We start from the raw sequence: 15782 nt of genomic DNA, 5'->3' as shown, positions 1-15782 counted from the left end.
GTCACACGCGTGTGTGCACGTGCGTGGGTGCTGCACCTAACGTACGAACAATTGCAAGGGGAGGTTTGCAGATGAAAGAATGCCACATAGAAATGCTTCGGTTGCTGACCAAATTTACGATATTCTCTCGTATTTTAATCACTTGCGTCGTTATGTCCGCAACCACTGGAGATACTGGACTGGTATATCCATTTTGAATGAAGTTTTGGCTCATTAAAGGAATGGAGGAGAAGCAATTTAAGTCATTTTTCACTGGTTTGAGAAGCCAAGAATCACGAAAGAGTAAGGAGGGAAGAAGCGGATGTCACCCAATTGATGACATATTTCCCTTACAAAAATATGAACTAGTGTGTATCCTGTGTTTACCCAAAAGACCACACTCCAAATGAAACATTTTTTATGATAAAGTTGGTAACATATGGAAAGCAGAGAGGAATAATTTACGATCAGGGTATACCGGGTATTATTTCTACAAAAAAAAATGGTATACCACATTTTATGGGAAAAATCAAAAAGACAAGTGACTAGCTAGGGACCAGGTGGTCAAAAGTCAACACTTGGGAAGATCGGACGGTGGTGGTAGCAGCTTCTGACAGGGGAGCAGCCCATCGTTGACCACCCACGCCATCCCCAAGCCCCAGCTCGTGTGCACGTCCAGGTGGCAGTGCATGAACCATACACCTATCACACCGAAGAGTCAAACACGAGAACTCTTACCCTAGCCCAAAATAATAGCAGAGGCCTCATGACCATTCAAAAAATATTAGAGGCCTTATCATCCATTCATAAATAAATAAATAAATAAAAAAACTCACCAGGGTTATCGGCCCGGAACCGGATGGCGACCCACCCGCCGGCCGGCACTCCGACGGTGTTCATCTCGATGGGATCCACTAGATTGAACTTGGCTGGGTCCTTCGTCGCGTCGTAGTTCCCGGACCCTTGGCCCACTACGAAGAAGTTGTAGCCATGGAGGTGCAATGGATGGCTCTCGGCCCCTTGGATGCTGGTGTCCTGCATGACCACCTCGACGCTCGCGTTGAAGGGAAGCACCACCACCTTGGTCCCGTTGGTCACAAAGGTGTCGTTGGGTGGAGTCCCCGTGTAGTTGAACGGGAAAGGAGGGTTGCTCGGGAAGTCGGTCGTGTAGACCCCCTTGGACTGCCCCAAGAAGTGGGCCTCCAGGAGCGGGGTGCTCGGTAGTGCGAACGAGATGTTGTTGACCGAAGCAGCAAACATGGTGCCATTGGGGCCTTGGCAGGTCTGGTTTTCGGGCACGGGCTCGTGCCGAGGCCTACCGTGAAGTAGAATCGCCTGTCCACGGTCTGCGGCACGTTTGCTGGGAACTGAGAGTTCGCCAAGCTACGTCGCTTGCTGCTAAAGTTTGCGGCGAAGGCGGTGTCGTTGAGTGATGGCAGGGTTGGTTTGAAGAGTGTGAGGTTCTTAGCTGGAGTTGATGGAAGGCAAACAGTAGGTGGCAGGTATTCGAGGAGGCCGGCGGTGGTAGTATTGTCGAAGGTTCCGAGACCGGTGGCGAAGGGCCTGGCAGCCATTAGGAAGGTGGCGTTGGGAAGACTGGGCTTGGTTTGGAGGAGAACGTTGGTGGTTTGGCCTGGTGTGATCAGGACGATGTCGGTGTCGAAGGGCTTCGTGTAGATGGCATCGACCTCGACGACGGTGAGGGTGTGGTTGGCGATGCTGAAGAAGAGCTCGTCGTTGAGTGCAGCGTTGATCATGCGAAGGAGGTATGTCTTCCCGGGCTTCACCATCAGCTTAAACGTATCTCCTGGGCATGAGAAATATTTTATTCTTTTAGAAACTATATATGGTGACGATCGAGATATTTAGAAAGATGATCATGCGAAGGATACTTATTCCAAGCATGATCCAAGGACTGTCAAAAGGGTGGATTTGGGTTAGGCTTGGGTTATGTTTCGAATCCGAGGGATCCAACCTGGTTGATAATAAGTTAATTTGTTGGGTAGCTTTTGTGGTTTAAAACTGCTCGCATGCAAGATCTTCCACCAATTCGACCATGCTAGCTAGATGGCTTTAGGCCTGGATCAAAACTGAGAAGATTTGTTTTGAATGTTATTACCTTTTGAACAGTTGTACAAGGGACCGGGCAGCCCGTTAATGGTGTAGGCATCCGAGACATTTGGACCTGCACCTGTCTGAAGAGCCTGCGCAACTATTGCCTCAGGGTCCACATTAAACCACTCTCCTGTGATTCCAGAGCCAGGTTTTCATATTAAGCTTATGAAGTTTGAACAAAAGATTAAGCACTCTTACCCAAGAAAACGTATAAAGTTGGTCAATAATCTCATTAATCAATTTCAGCAATGAATTAGCTAAGTGATTACCAAAGATAATGGGGATTTCCTTGTATGGTTTGGCAAATGGGTAAGGAACACCACGTTTGGGAAGGATGATGAGGGGGCCATAGAGGGTGGCCCTCATCCAAGAGAAGTGGGCATGCCAAAAGAGAGTGCCTCTCTGGCCCACGATCGTGAAGTTGTAAACGTAGCTTTGGCCCGTCCGTATCGGGCACTGGGTCATATATGCCGGCCCATCAGCCCATCCAGTTTGCAGCTGCCGAACCCCATGCCTGCCATCCCACCATCAATCAAACAAAATCAAGCAATAGCCAACTATAATAACTCACCAAACAACGAATTCTCTTCTTCCTATGTTAAACCTGTCCACTGAATCCATTACCAGTGAATGGTGATATTATTCTTGACATGGTTAACCACCCTCACAATCACACGATCACCCTCTCTTGCCACAATTTTAGGGCCTGGGAACTTCCCGTTCACCGTCACTATGCTCCTGGTGTGGCATAGTCGACTCACATTTTGCATTTTTATCTGGCGAAGCAATTCCAAAGCATAAACATATTATTAGCTAACTACATTGCAGTAATTGCAAATCTTCATCCAAAGCAAGTAATTAACGTACATCAAATTTGTAGTGTCTCGTTATGCTCGCGCACGAAATCTCCGGCGAGGCTAAAAGAGTGCATAAGGCTAGAAGCAAAGTAGCCATGGACATTGCCGAAGCAGCGACCATCTCACCTAATCTCTCCTCCCTTACCAAATGGAAATGGGAAGCTAGAAAGGAAGGGAGACGCTAGTTGGAATCTTCTTCAAACTTTGGCACGGGGGTCATGGCAGATGTGAGGTCAGATATATATAGTGGTGTGTTTGGTCGATTAGGTAATGATATGAATGAAATAGAGTACAAATTCATTCACATTGCCATCCTCGGCAGGCTCTTCGGTTCGGTCGAGCTGAATTTTAGAGTGCTGATAAAGTAAGGTGCCTTTACTAAGAGAACTGTTCCCTCGGTGCATCCAAAAACCACCATTTTTCTTGGAGAGGACACCCTTGCCCTATGTGTTAATATATTGACAATTTTGTGGGATCAACGTCACAAAACTTAAGATGGAATGGATGCTCTTCTTCACAAAAAAGACTAAAGGCATCGACTCTAGAAAGGGTCCGGATTGTATCTTTTGTGCGAAAGGATGATTCAACCTTTTTCATAGTATACATCATTGAACCGTGTAATAGTCGCTATGAAATCGATGTAGACATATAAAAGAGAGCATTACAAATACTTTGAGAGCTGTTCCGAGGTATGATCCAATGAGTGGTGTTGCAAAAAAAAGATCAGGTACGATCTAAACCTCTCTAGAAGCAGGTTAGGTGCCTTGCTCCCATCCCGATAATTCTGTGGCTCATAGGCTGGCCTCAGAGGCTCATGATTCCATTTTGTTTTAGCACTTTTCCTCGTATCAAAGGATCCATGACATATGTCACGCAATGGATTTATACATGTTTAAAAAAAAAAAAAAATCAACAAGAATAGCAGAATGATGCTACAAACTTGAGTGTTCCGAGCTTGTCTTTTTAAAATAAAAAACTTTAATTTTTCTTTTTTATTAATGTGAACACCAAATAGTTTCCATGAAAATTGTTTCTCGGATAGAAGAAAAAACATAATTCTCAAGCGCTTCCCACCTGGTTTATATGCAAACAATTTTATTACACAAGTGCCTATAAATTAACCAACTTTGGGAGCATCATTTGCGATCTAGGTTTGTACATGAACCATAAAAATAACTAAAAAAAAATCCTTGGTCCAGTCATACCTCTCTCGTTCTCTTCCCCCTCAAAAAATTCTTAAATAGATTTAATCATCATGTATGCTATGGACTACATAAATAAAAGAGGCCAACTCAGTATTTCTTGCTCAGTCTAGGAATTTTCACTTCTCTCTCTATATTTTTTTTTTTTTGAGTATTTTATCAAATGATGCAAATATAAATTTTTTTATATAAATGATACAGGTTTGAACTTATTTATCAAACTAAACAAAAGCTAAAAGTATCTTTTGGAATGACGTTTTTTTTGAGAAAACGTCATTCCAAATAGTGCTTTCTGCCCAACCCTCTTCAATTATATGGAACCAAATAAAAAAAAAATAAAGTCCATTATAATGGGCTTTTAAAAGCACCGTTCAGAATGCACTTTTAAAATAATCTCCCAACGCTGTTTCTCCTTTCCATCCGATGCCAACTTCCCAACCCTTTTCCCCATCCAACATTCGATCGTTTTTCCATCCGATGCTCACCCTTTTTTTAATCGAAATGGTGTTTCTAAAAGTGTCATTCACAAAGGTATTTTTATTTTTTTTATTTAAGTTTCACATAGACTGCTGAGAGTGGATTGATTGGACAGAAAGTGTCATTTAATTTTTATATTAATTTGATTAATAAATTAAATCTATATTTGAATAAAAAAATTTATATTTGTATTATTTTATTTTTTTTTTTTTTCAGATAAGGGAGGTGACGACACCACCCGCTTGTAAAAGAATTTTGGAAATCAATCAACGCAATGGATCGAATTGGCATCGCCCGGAGGCATTTTTGTAAAACCACTATGATTAGGAGGTTTAGCATCGAAATGTACGGTTGTTGGACTGGTGATCCAGCTGGATGAGGCCAACTACGCTTTCCACCACCCGAAGGGATCCGCTCGTCCTCGTCTGTTCACTCCATCGTCTCCTACGGCCCTCAAACGAGCCATCTCATTTGTCTTAGTGGCTAAGGAAACAACTTTTACTTAATTACGTAACCAGGTAAGCAAAACCCTTCCCTAAGCGTTGGTAATCACCATATATTTCTCATGAACCATTTTTACCTTCCCTTGGTGACTCTTGGAAGGGAATCTCATTGATCACAACTATTCTGCTGATAGAACCTCTCCACCATCGGGTTCTAATGACAAGATATACAATTGGGCATCTCGGTAGTTGTTAGGATAACGATTTCCTGCCCGAATTCAAAGATTTGAATATGACGGGGTTTGTCCTTGCACTACTCTGTGTGGGAGTGGGTGAATCGATTGGTATCATTTGGGTACAGCCATCATTTCAACTACTCCAGACCGGGTGCATAAGTAGAATGCTTTTGTTTTGAGTGGTAACCAAGGAAGCTAGTCTCGCTTCCCCTTTTTAGTAATAAAAATACAGTAATTTACCATGAATGGTTTTGGAACCGGAGAGGGGACCAATATGACACAAAACGTATCAAAATATATAAATATTAGTTAATTAATTAACATCCATTTTGATCTATTGTATGGATCATTTTGGACCTCACGATATTGTTCTTTAAAAGACGTCTTACCAAGAAAAGAAGCTCCCATTGCATATAAATCTATATTTTTTCTTAACTCACAATCAATATGGGACTAAAACTGCACTCCTCCTACAACAAGTTTTAATGAGTCGACAAAAAACTTGTAATGATTGTAATAGTCTATAGCAATCTCGTAAAATAGGATTGCAATTATGCTTAGAATAAGTTAGATCAGCAAGCCATTTAGTAACATCTTAGGATTAATCTCTAAATAAATTTGTGGTGCACATATTATCATGTCGCCCTCAATTCAGCTATAGATATCGATGTATCAAAAACCATGACACTACTTACAGCCATAAAAGCACCACTGTTATTTCGGATAATAAAACCTACTCCACCGAATCCATCTTGTTCTAAGACACTAACATCAAAATTGATTTTGAGGAAACACAAAGATGGTACCTTCTAAGTGAAATAAATTACTCTAAAATACGTAGAAACTATCAAAGAAAAGCTATTTTTGTTGTCAAAGATGTCAAGAAAATCATGAGCATGAGCAGGTTTAAAAGCCTAAACTATTTTACTTCTGACGTAGTAACGGTGTTCTGAAGAGTACTCTTTATCCTTCCTTTTGTATTAGCATCCCAATCTAAGCCTTAATGTGGAGGGGAAAACAAAAAGAAAACTCTTCATCTTTCATTTTCTTAACACCCCTCCCGTAAAAAAAAAAAAAAAAAAAGCTAGTTTCTTAAAATCTTGGGCTTACTATTCGAAGAAACTTGACTTGCAAGTGCGTTGCACATCAAGACCCTAGTTTCAATAATAATTCTGTCTGTATGATTTGTGCAATATTCGACATGGATAGAGGAGCTGGCCCGAACTAATAACACGATCAAATCTTGATTATTTGATTCATACAATCATTTTTAGGTGCTTGGTTGAATGAAAAAAGGTTGAATCAACTTATGTCTACCTCGCACTCAAAATCAAGAGCACAGGTAGTCTCAGAAAAGAGATGGATTACATGGATTGATCAAAATCTATCAACTGAATCTTAATTATTTATTAAATAATTTAAAAATTCAAATATAAATTTAATTATTTTATCAACTAAATAATCAAATCCAATCTACAAAGGGTTTGAAATAAATTAGATGGATTAAATAGTTAAGCATATTTTTTGATGAAAATTAATGGTTAGTGTTGCTGCTCGATTTGGTTGAGATCGGAGAAAAGATGATTGAGCCTCATATAGGGATGATGGTGCTGGACTGATCTACAAAAAAGTTTAAATCGAAAGTTTTTACTCCGATGAAGATCCTTCGATGCTCAAATCAGATTCAAAGGACAACAGAAACAACAACGAGTTCTTTAAGAGGGATTGATTGACTTACCTTGTCTTCGGAACTTTGATCGCTTATATAGAAGGCTGTCGAATAGCTGGTCAAACAGTTATGAGATCATGCGATCTTGAAATTGTAGGACGTTGAACATGTCATTGCGAGAAGATAATTCAGTCTTCAATCACTCCTGCTAGATTAGAGGAGTCGGTTACATCTGAATCTATTCACTCGGGATAGATAGCTGTCGTGCACATCGCGAGATGAGACGACTGTGATAACTGAGACAGTCCACATACTAGACATTGACTGTTGAGGTAATAGAGTGCACTGGACAGACCACACGATAGATCATACGCAAGCTGCTCTATATTGTATATAGTTTTGCTCTTAAGCAAACGGTCCCGATGATAGTTTGAAACTCGAGATATCCTATGATTATCGTATTGATCCGAGATATCATAGTAACCACCGTAACAGTAAGGTATTGCCATCCTCTCTGCCAATTTGTAGGTTAGTGGCTTATGACAGCTAAATAAGACATGTTTTGATAAGTTTAGAGCTGGGACTGCTCTAAATGAGACGGATAAATAAAACAATATGAAGCGTGAGGAAATGCGCAAGTGAACAAAAGGCGGCAAACGATATACCGACTTCCAACGCTCGGCACCCAATGCAGGAGAAGAGAATGCCGAAGAAACTCCTACCTTCTTCTCCCACCCTCTTTCAGGAACGTAGAGGGAGGAGCAAAGGATGGACGATGCATACGATCGCTTCTCCCCGACCACCCTTATCGTGATCGACAATGGCGGTTCCGCCGTCCGAGTCGGGTAACGTCCAAAACCCAAACCCTCACCAATTAATCTTCGTTCTTGAAACCTTTCTTTTCCCCTGTGCTTCCGGTCTCTCAACGCTTTCTTCTTCTCCTTCTTCTTGCCGAACGGCCTTTCTCTTTCTCGTATTCCAGATGGGCAGGAGAGCCAGATCCTCGCGTCACTTGGCGAGACGTCGTCTAAAGGCCTCACCAACGAGAGTACCGGTACGTCAGATGATCCTGCATTGATGAAGTACTTGGATTGCACGCACGCTTACATCTCTGCATTCGCCTTTTGATAGCAATGTGGTCTATCAGTTTGAAATCATGCAATATGTTAGATCACTTACCATACAAACTATTTAGGTGGAAATTAATAGTCATTAGAATTTTGATCCAAGAATTTATCTCTTAGAACGACACAGCTATTTGGTTGGCTATGTAAGAAATCACCGACCAGTGATATTTCTTGTCGTGCTTTTTAATTTTTGCTACTCTAAACTTCCCCTCATTTTCAGGTATAATTATTCTCCTGGGTGATTGGGGAATTTAAGACCAAGTGACCAACGCATTTGATGCATGATCAATGCATACAAATATAAATGAGAAAATGACTATATACCTAAGAGCACCTGATTATGTGAGTTAGGCATGTGAGTTGGTAAGAATTTTTCTAATTTTGCCATGCAAATATACTTTCATGTTGATGTGTGATGTTTAATTTTATGATGTGACATGGGCAATGTAATTATGCATAGGAAATATTTGATATATAAGAGTTTAACCATCAAATATTCTCCTAAATATAACACAAAACTCCCGTGGGGATATTTGCAGCTTATCTTCACTTAATGTCACAAGAGAGAAGGGAATTTGTAAGTACACCCCTTCCTTCCATAGATATGCCGCTGTCAAATCACCTGCTCTCTCTAGAGCAGTTTGTGAGAGTCTACCGCATGGGATTGCAAGAACAAAAAGGAAAATATATTTGTTTATATACTCAACTTGATTCAGCTCAACTAAGCCTTAATCACAAACAAAAAATATTTGTTTGATTTTTTAAGACTTGTTGTCTGTAGGCAGTTGATGTTATGATATGTGACTCCATTTTCTTGACTAAAATTTGATAGTGCTAAAACTGTTTGGGATGAGTTGGATTTGCAGTCTGGGCCAGAGAAGTTCTGGTCAGCGTTGGGGAAAAGAAGCAAAACTAAAGAAGCATGGGTAGGGTTCCCCAGAAGGTATTTCACACTATACATCATTGGAGAATGATGGAGGCACTATGGCATGGAGTGCAGAACTGAAGGCTTACTACCTATCTCTGTATAGCATTTATCAAGGATTTAGGTGCTGGCAGTGCAGGGTCTGTGCCAGCTGGCATGTACAATGACAAGCTTGTACTTGCATCCAGCATGGCATGACACAAACCCTGCTGGTGCATGAATGGCTAGCCCACTGGCAGCAACTTTTAGAACTTTGGCCTTCAGTTATGTTAAATCTTTACCTACTAAATACTGTATGATTGCAAATAAATGCAAGGTCTTTTTTTTTTTCATAACTATCTATATATTTTCCTATTTAGGGGCATAAAGCTAATCCATGCTGCAAAGCTCAAACTCACAATGGTTATTACTCACTTTGTCTTTGTTCCTCAACATTGATGCAGTTCACACTATTAAAATTCCATTTTAATGCTTGCTATTTATTGGTAGTTGAAGACCTGTGAAGGCCTTATTGCATTCAAGCACCCCTCTCTTTCTGCTCGAACAAACTCAGATATTTCATGTGGGAATTCAGAGATCCAGAGGACAGTGCTATGCTTGCTTGCAGCCAGGATGGCTAACCAGTCAGTGACTTGGTTAGCCTCCCTGCACATGAGAGCTCTTACAAATTTCATGGTTTGCATTATACTCCAAAAATCCAAAAGGATTGGGTTGTAGGGTCCATCAGGTTCAGGGCATTAGGTTAACCAACTGATTGCCTTCGAGAAAATTTATATACTTTCTTCGATAGTCCTGTTTGATGAAGAAACTATGTTGCAAAAAAAAAGTTATGAAAACGGTCTTTTTAAAAAAAAGTTTCTTAAAAAATAATGATCTTCTCTAAATCTACATGCACTTTTGTCTGTTTGAGTGGTGGTTCCTCATGGGATCTGCGGGATCTAGTATATGTTTTATGAGTACTGTGACTGCAGGATATATATCTGTAATTTAAGGTTCCTTGCGGGGTTGCATAAGTTACATTTTGAAGTATCAGCTTAGATTGAACGAGCCTGATAAGTTATTGGTTCTATTATTGGGTTCTGTGATCCGACTTGCTTGCATTCATATATATATAACATCAGGTTATTGGTAAGGATAATGTCAACCTACTTTTTAGTCTTTTCTTCTTCTTTTTTTTTGGGTTAGACCAGTCATCATCCTGGTCTAATTTTGCTAGCTGAGATCCTCATGTTAAGATAACAAATTCAGGTTTAATACTTAGGTCAGCATCTGTTGTGTGTTGGTTTACTTGGCTGGTATGTAGATCTGGCTTATAATTAGGTCTCTGGACATATGCTACCAAGACGGTTTATTTATTTCCTTTCAGTGTGTTATCTCTGGCTGCCTTGCACCAATAATTCTCATTCTTCTACATATTGTTGGATATCGGTTATTATGACATGTTTGAACCCTGCATTGAACTTCAGTTATTAATTAATGATATTTGGTGTCTGTCAAGCTATTTGGTACACATTACAAATGCCAAAACAGAGGTTCTGGCTAGCCTGCACATATTGGCTATGCTTCACTCCTAGAAGAAGTCTGGATTGATCGTGATCAACAATTGGTATCACTGTTAAATGTAATCTGTTGATCTTTTTGCATGGCAGCGACTGTACTTTTGTTGCTAAATCTGATTAGGTGCCACTTCAAGGAACTCCTAATTTTCCATAGTTCTGCCCTCTTTCTGCAGATGACTTCCAGATTGTTCCTGGTGTTGAGCATTTCCGATGTCCTGAAATACTATTCCAGCCCGTCATGGTTGGAATCAATCAAGCTTGCCTCGATGAGATTGCTGGAGTCTCCCTCCCGAGGCTGTCTACAGTAGATGATGCTGTTAAGGACCCGCATCAGTAGTTCAATGATTGTTAGTGGTGGTAGTTCTCTCTTCCCTGGTTGGGTGCGTTGCTTGGAAGCTGGAATCAGGCAAATTCGCCCATACCTCTCCAACCTAAAGGTTGTAAGAGCATCAGATTCAATATTAGATGCATGGAGAGGTGCGGCAACCTATGCAGCTTCATTGCAGTTTGCAACACAAACCTTCAGCATCCAACATCATCATGAGAGAGATGAAGGCTGGCTTAAACAGTACCACATCAAGTACACTCTTTGGTGGTCTTAGCAATACTACATGAAAGAAACGAGACTGTTGGGTAATTTTCAGGAAGCCCCACGTCCCTCCATCGCAGCTAATTGGTTACCGATATCTCCTTGACTGTTCCAGGTATAAGTTGTAGTCTTGTACATGCCTTGCATATATGCTTTTATGACAAGCATGAGAAGTTACTTGTATATCTCCATTAAGTTTATCAAGTTATTGCCATTATGTAGTTTGCTTATGTCTAACTACTATTGTCACGCCCTTAGCCGAGATCACGAGCAGGAGGTCGCGGCAACCACCGCATACTTATGAAGAACTCTCTCCATAAGCATGCAAGGCATCTCATCACGATATCAATGCATCACAGCCGAATAAATTCAAATAATTATTATTCAACTTTAATTCAAATATTTAAAATAAATATCTTGCATCCAATAAAATTTTACTAAACATAAAATAATAGATCTAAGTTCAATGAAGTTGACAATGCTAAATCTCGCCGTTAAAAGCTCTGTCCCAATATTTCTTCCCACGCTCGAAATTAATTATCTGAATTTGAAAAATAGAAAGAAAGGTAATGAGCTAGACAGCCCAGTAAGTAACAAATATCTCAACTAGATATTTCAGATATTACCTAATTTTCAAGAATAATATTGTAAATAAATATAAAAATATATTTCATGCTGATTTAATATAAATCCAATATTTTCAAATATTCACATATAATATAATCATAAATCCGATTCGATTCAAAACACTCGTAACTCAACAGCCTCGACTATGACCAACGTTTAACCCCCATTGACGAGGTCCACATAATACCAGCACACAACCCCCACTGGCAGGATCCACAAACACCAGCGCACAACCCCCACTGGTAGGGTCCACTGAGTACCAATGTATAATCCTCATTGGCTGGGCCCACTGAAACATAGTTAGGCTGAGAGCATAAATCCGATCTGTATCAAAATACTTTTGTATCATAATATATCATAATTTTTTATTGAACATGTGCATAATCGACGTACCATAATATTTCAAAAGTACTTTTCCTTCAAAATATAATTTCATAAATCATGCATAATTTCAGAGAATAATTATTTATTTTCAGAATAAATATAAATATCTCGAGAAGATGGTTCATTACTTACCTTTCACGGAGCACTGAATGAACAGATCGACTAACTTCTAGGAGATTCTTCCGTGCCTATTATCCAAAATTATATTTTTACATTAATTTTAATTCAAAATTAAATCGAAACAAGTCCCAAATCAAAATCTCACTTAAAATCAGACTCTTCCCTAAACTCGATCAAAATCATCAAATGAAGCCTTACACTATGCTAATCCTAGAGGAATAACTTTAGAGAGAGAGAAATCCATCAAGAGAGAGAAACAACCTAGAGAGAGAAAATTCTAGAGAGAGAAAGTTCAATTCCAGAGAGAGAAAGTAAGGGTTCAGACTGAAAGAAGAGAGAGAAGAGAGAGAAACTCTCTCTCTTATTTTTATTTATTTATTTATTTATTTATTTATTATATATATATATGTGTGTATATATATATATATATTTTTTATTATTATTTTTTTTTTTCTTTTCTTTTCTTTTCTCTTTTTTCTTCTTTTCTTCTTTTTTTTCTTTTCTTTTCTTTTCTTTTTCTCTTTTTCTTCTTTTTCTTTTCTTTTCTTTCTTTTCTTTTCTTTTCTCTTTTTTCTTCTTCTTCTCTCGAGCTCCTTCCAGACCGAACAGGGGACCGACAGTCCCCTCCTTTGTCGGCCATTCAGGCCGCGGCCGCCACGGCGGAGGCCGGCGGCAGAGGGGGGCCACTCCCCTGGTCATGAAGAGGCATGGCCGACAGTCGATTGCGATCGCCGGCGCCGGAAAATTCAAGAAAAAGAGGTCAAAACAGGGGTCTCTTTTTCGACCAAGAATCGGCGACTCCCGTCACCGGCAGTCGAGCACAAGGGCATGGGAGGAAGGGGAAGGAAGAGAGGAAGAGAAGGGAAACTCACCTCGGCCTCCGGTGACCCCACCGGCGAGCAATCACGGCGAGAACAAGAGGAGTGTCCGCGGCTCCAAATCGAAAAATAGGGAGAAAGAGAGAGGAAGAGGACCAATGTTTGGTTTCTAGGGAAAGGGGGGTCTTCTTATAGAGGGTCCTAGGACTTCGAGAGGTCCTAAGACTCCCAATTTGCCCGGGTCTCGCCGGAGAAGAAGACTCCTATCGGGAGTCTTCTTCCCGATTTTTTTCTCTATTTTTTTTTTCCTGGGCTTGGGTCTTGCTGGATTGGGCTTGGGTTTGGACTATGACATTCTTCACCCCTAAAAAGAAATTTCGTCCTCGAAATTTTTCATACCTGTCACCATTATATTGGAAGCCTGTGCGTTCTGTTGAGTAAGTGCATAACTCTTCTCTAGGTTTTAGAAATCTGTCCACCACCCCTATGTTGTCCTTCATAAGTTCTTTGGCCAACTTGATTTTCTGTATTTAACGGACAGCTAGCAATTTTATTATCCATCTGACCACATTTGAAACAAGCACCTGTATTCCAATAGCAATCCTTGTCTGTATGATTTTTGCCACATCTGGAGCACTGCTCACCATCAATCTGTTGCGTCTTATTATCTATTGCTCTCTTAACTGATCTTTTGATGTTTTTATTATTCTGCCCTTGTGTATCATTTGATTTTGCTCTCTTTCTTTGCTTTCTTTCCCTTTCCATGCGTTCTTCATTGACTTCTCTTTCAATTATCAGTGCTTTGTTTACCACATCTGCATAAGTTGTCAATTCATATGAAACCACTTGTTTTCGAATCTCAGTTCTCAGTCCCATCTCAAACTTGTGAACACGTTCTTGCTCACCATCCACTAATCTCGGAGCAAATTTTGCTAACTCTGTAAATTTTGCTTCATATTCAGTCACACTCATACCCTTTTGCTTCAAATAAATAAACTCTCGCTCTTTCTGGATCCTTATACTCCGAGGAAAATACTGATCATAGAATGCAATCTGAAATCTTTCCCAGGTAAGTATTTCGCCGTCTTGTTCATGCTTGCGCTGTAGTCGCTGACACCAGTTGTATGCTTCTCCTTGTAGTAAATAAGCTGCATATCGAATCTTTTCTTCATCAAGACACTTTTGGACAGCGAAGGCCTTCTCTATCTCCATTATCTAGTTATCAGCCTCTAGAGGTTCAGTAGTCCCCTTGAAAGCTGGAGGAGCAAGCTTTTTAAATTCTGAAATGTTGTTCCGTTGTACTGATTGCTCTCCATGTTGTGGTGGTGGATGCTGATGTTGTTGTGTATCTCATTGTATCTGCTGTTGTTCAAGCATTTGCTGCTGTATTTGTTGTTGTGCTTATACCATTCTGATTAGGGTCTGCATTAACTGAACCATATCTGGTTCTTGACGTGCTCTCGAAGTACTCTCATTAGGATCTACGACTCCCTCCTCCTGAGGGGTGCCACTGATCAGATGGGGAGTGCTACCATCCCGTGGTTGTGATGTCTCTCTTGCAATTCCTTGAGTAGTTCTTGTCATTCTACGGGGAGGCATGGTAACCTTGTAATAGTAAAACCTTATTAGATTCATTTATCTATTTGTTAGGATAGATTTATTATGATGCTCATACTTTAACGTCCCAATATTCCTAATGTTTACCCACCTACACTCATACTATGTCAAATTCTATGTGTCATAATTTATCCACTTATGCTCTGATAACTATACTGTAATCTGTCTTTTTTTTAAAAAAAAATAAAATGCTGAGATATTCTAATATGCATTCGCACGAAGGTTGTGGCTTCTGTGGCCATACCCAGGTCACCATGCCAGAGCAGCAGCACTAGATGCAAGGTCGTTGTCATTATAGACTTTTCTGATAAATTACATACAAATGATCCTACAGGATTTCTGATAATTAATTGGATGCATCAAACCATACTGGCCTCCAGACGATACTGGCATCCAGAATGGGTTCGGTGACAATTTTTGCCTAAACTGCTAAGGAGAGAACTAATCTTGAATTTTGCTGCGAAGTGTTTTGAAGGCTCATTTCCAGTAGTATGCCGGTCCAAATGCCTCCAAGTTTTCATGTAACAGAAGTATATGAATCAGCGTTAGCTTGCCAGAGTATATGCTTTTCCAAGTATAAAAAGTTATTTTCTCAGAGTACGTGTAGAAATATAAATATTTTATAATTAGATAAAGCTTGTGAATTGGATGATATGATTGGCTGCGAGTTTGATATTATATTTGGCTGCTGCATGCAGTTTTCAGAATTTCCTAGCATCATGGCTTCTGATAATAATTGTAAATTATTGGTATACAGTTCGCCCTTATCTGTTTTCACGTGCTGCAAGCGAGAACCTCAAGCGTGCAGAACCAAAATGGTGAACTCTTGAACGAAATTGGAAAGTATGCTCTGATGTGTCAAAGATGAGAAGGATGCGTGCTATCATATCATGTAGCTTTTAACCGTCGACAGTTGAAATCTGGAGTAGAAATGGTTTTATCCAGGCTAGGTCAGACTAAGTTTGAAGTTCAAATCCATTTTAAGGGGACTGGCAATTCGCTCGAACCGGCCGGGATTGTGTTTACCATTTCAGGATC

At 40.1% G+C, this 15782-nt stretch overlaps 1 pseudogene; it reads right to left on the bottom strand.

Moving 5' to 3' along the window:
- Window positions 1-264: 264 nt before the first annotated feature.
- On the bottom strand, window positions 265-3154 carry LOC105056918 (laccase-17-like; annotated as a pseudogene).
- Window positions 3155-15782: the final 12628 nt, after the last annotated feature.

Source organism: Elaeis guineensis, chromosome 14 (assembly GCF_000442705.2).
Source record: "Elaeis guineensis isolate ETL-2024a chromosome 14, EG11, whole genome shotgun sequence".
In the NCBI taxonomy this organism is placed as follows: Eukaryota; Viridiplantae; Streptophyta; class Magnoliopsida; order Arecales; family Arecaceae; genus Elaeis; species Elaeis guineensis.
The sequence above is the reverse complement of the archived record's forward strand: the minus strand, read 5'-3'. Positions and strand labels throughout refer to the sequence as shown.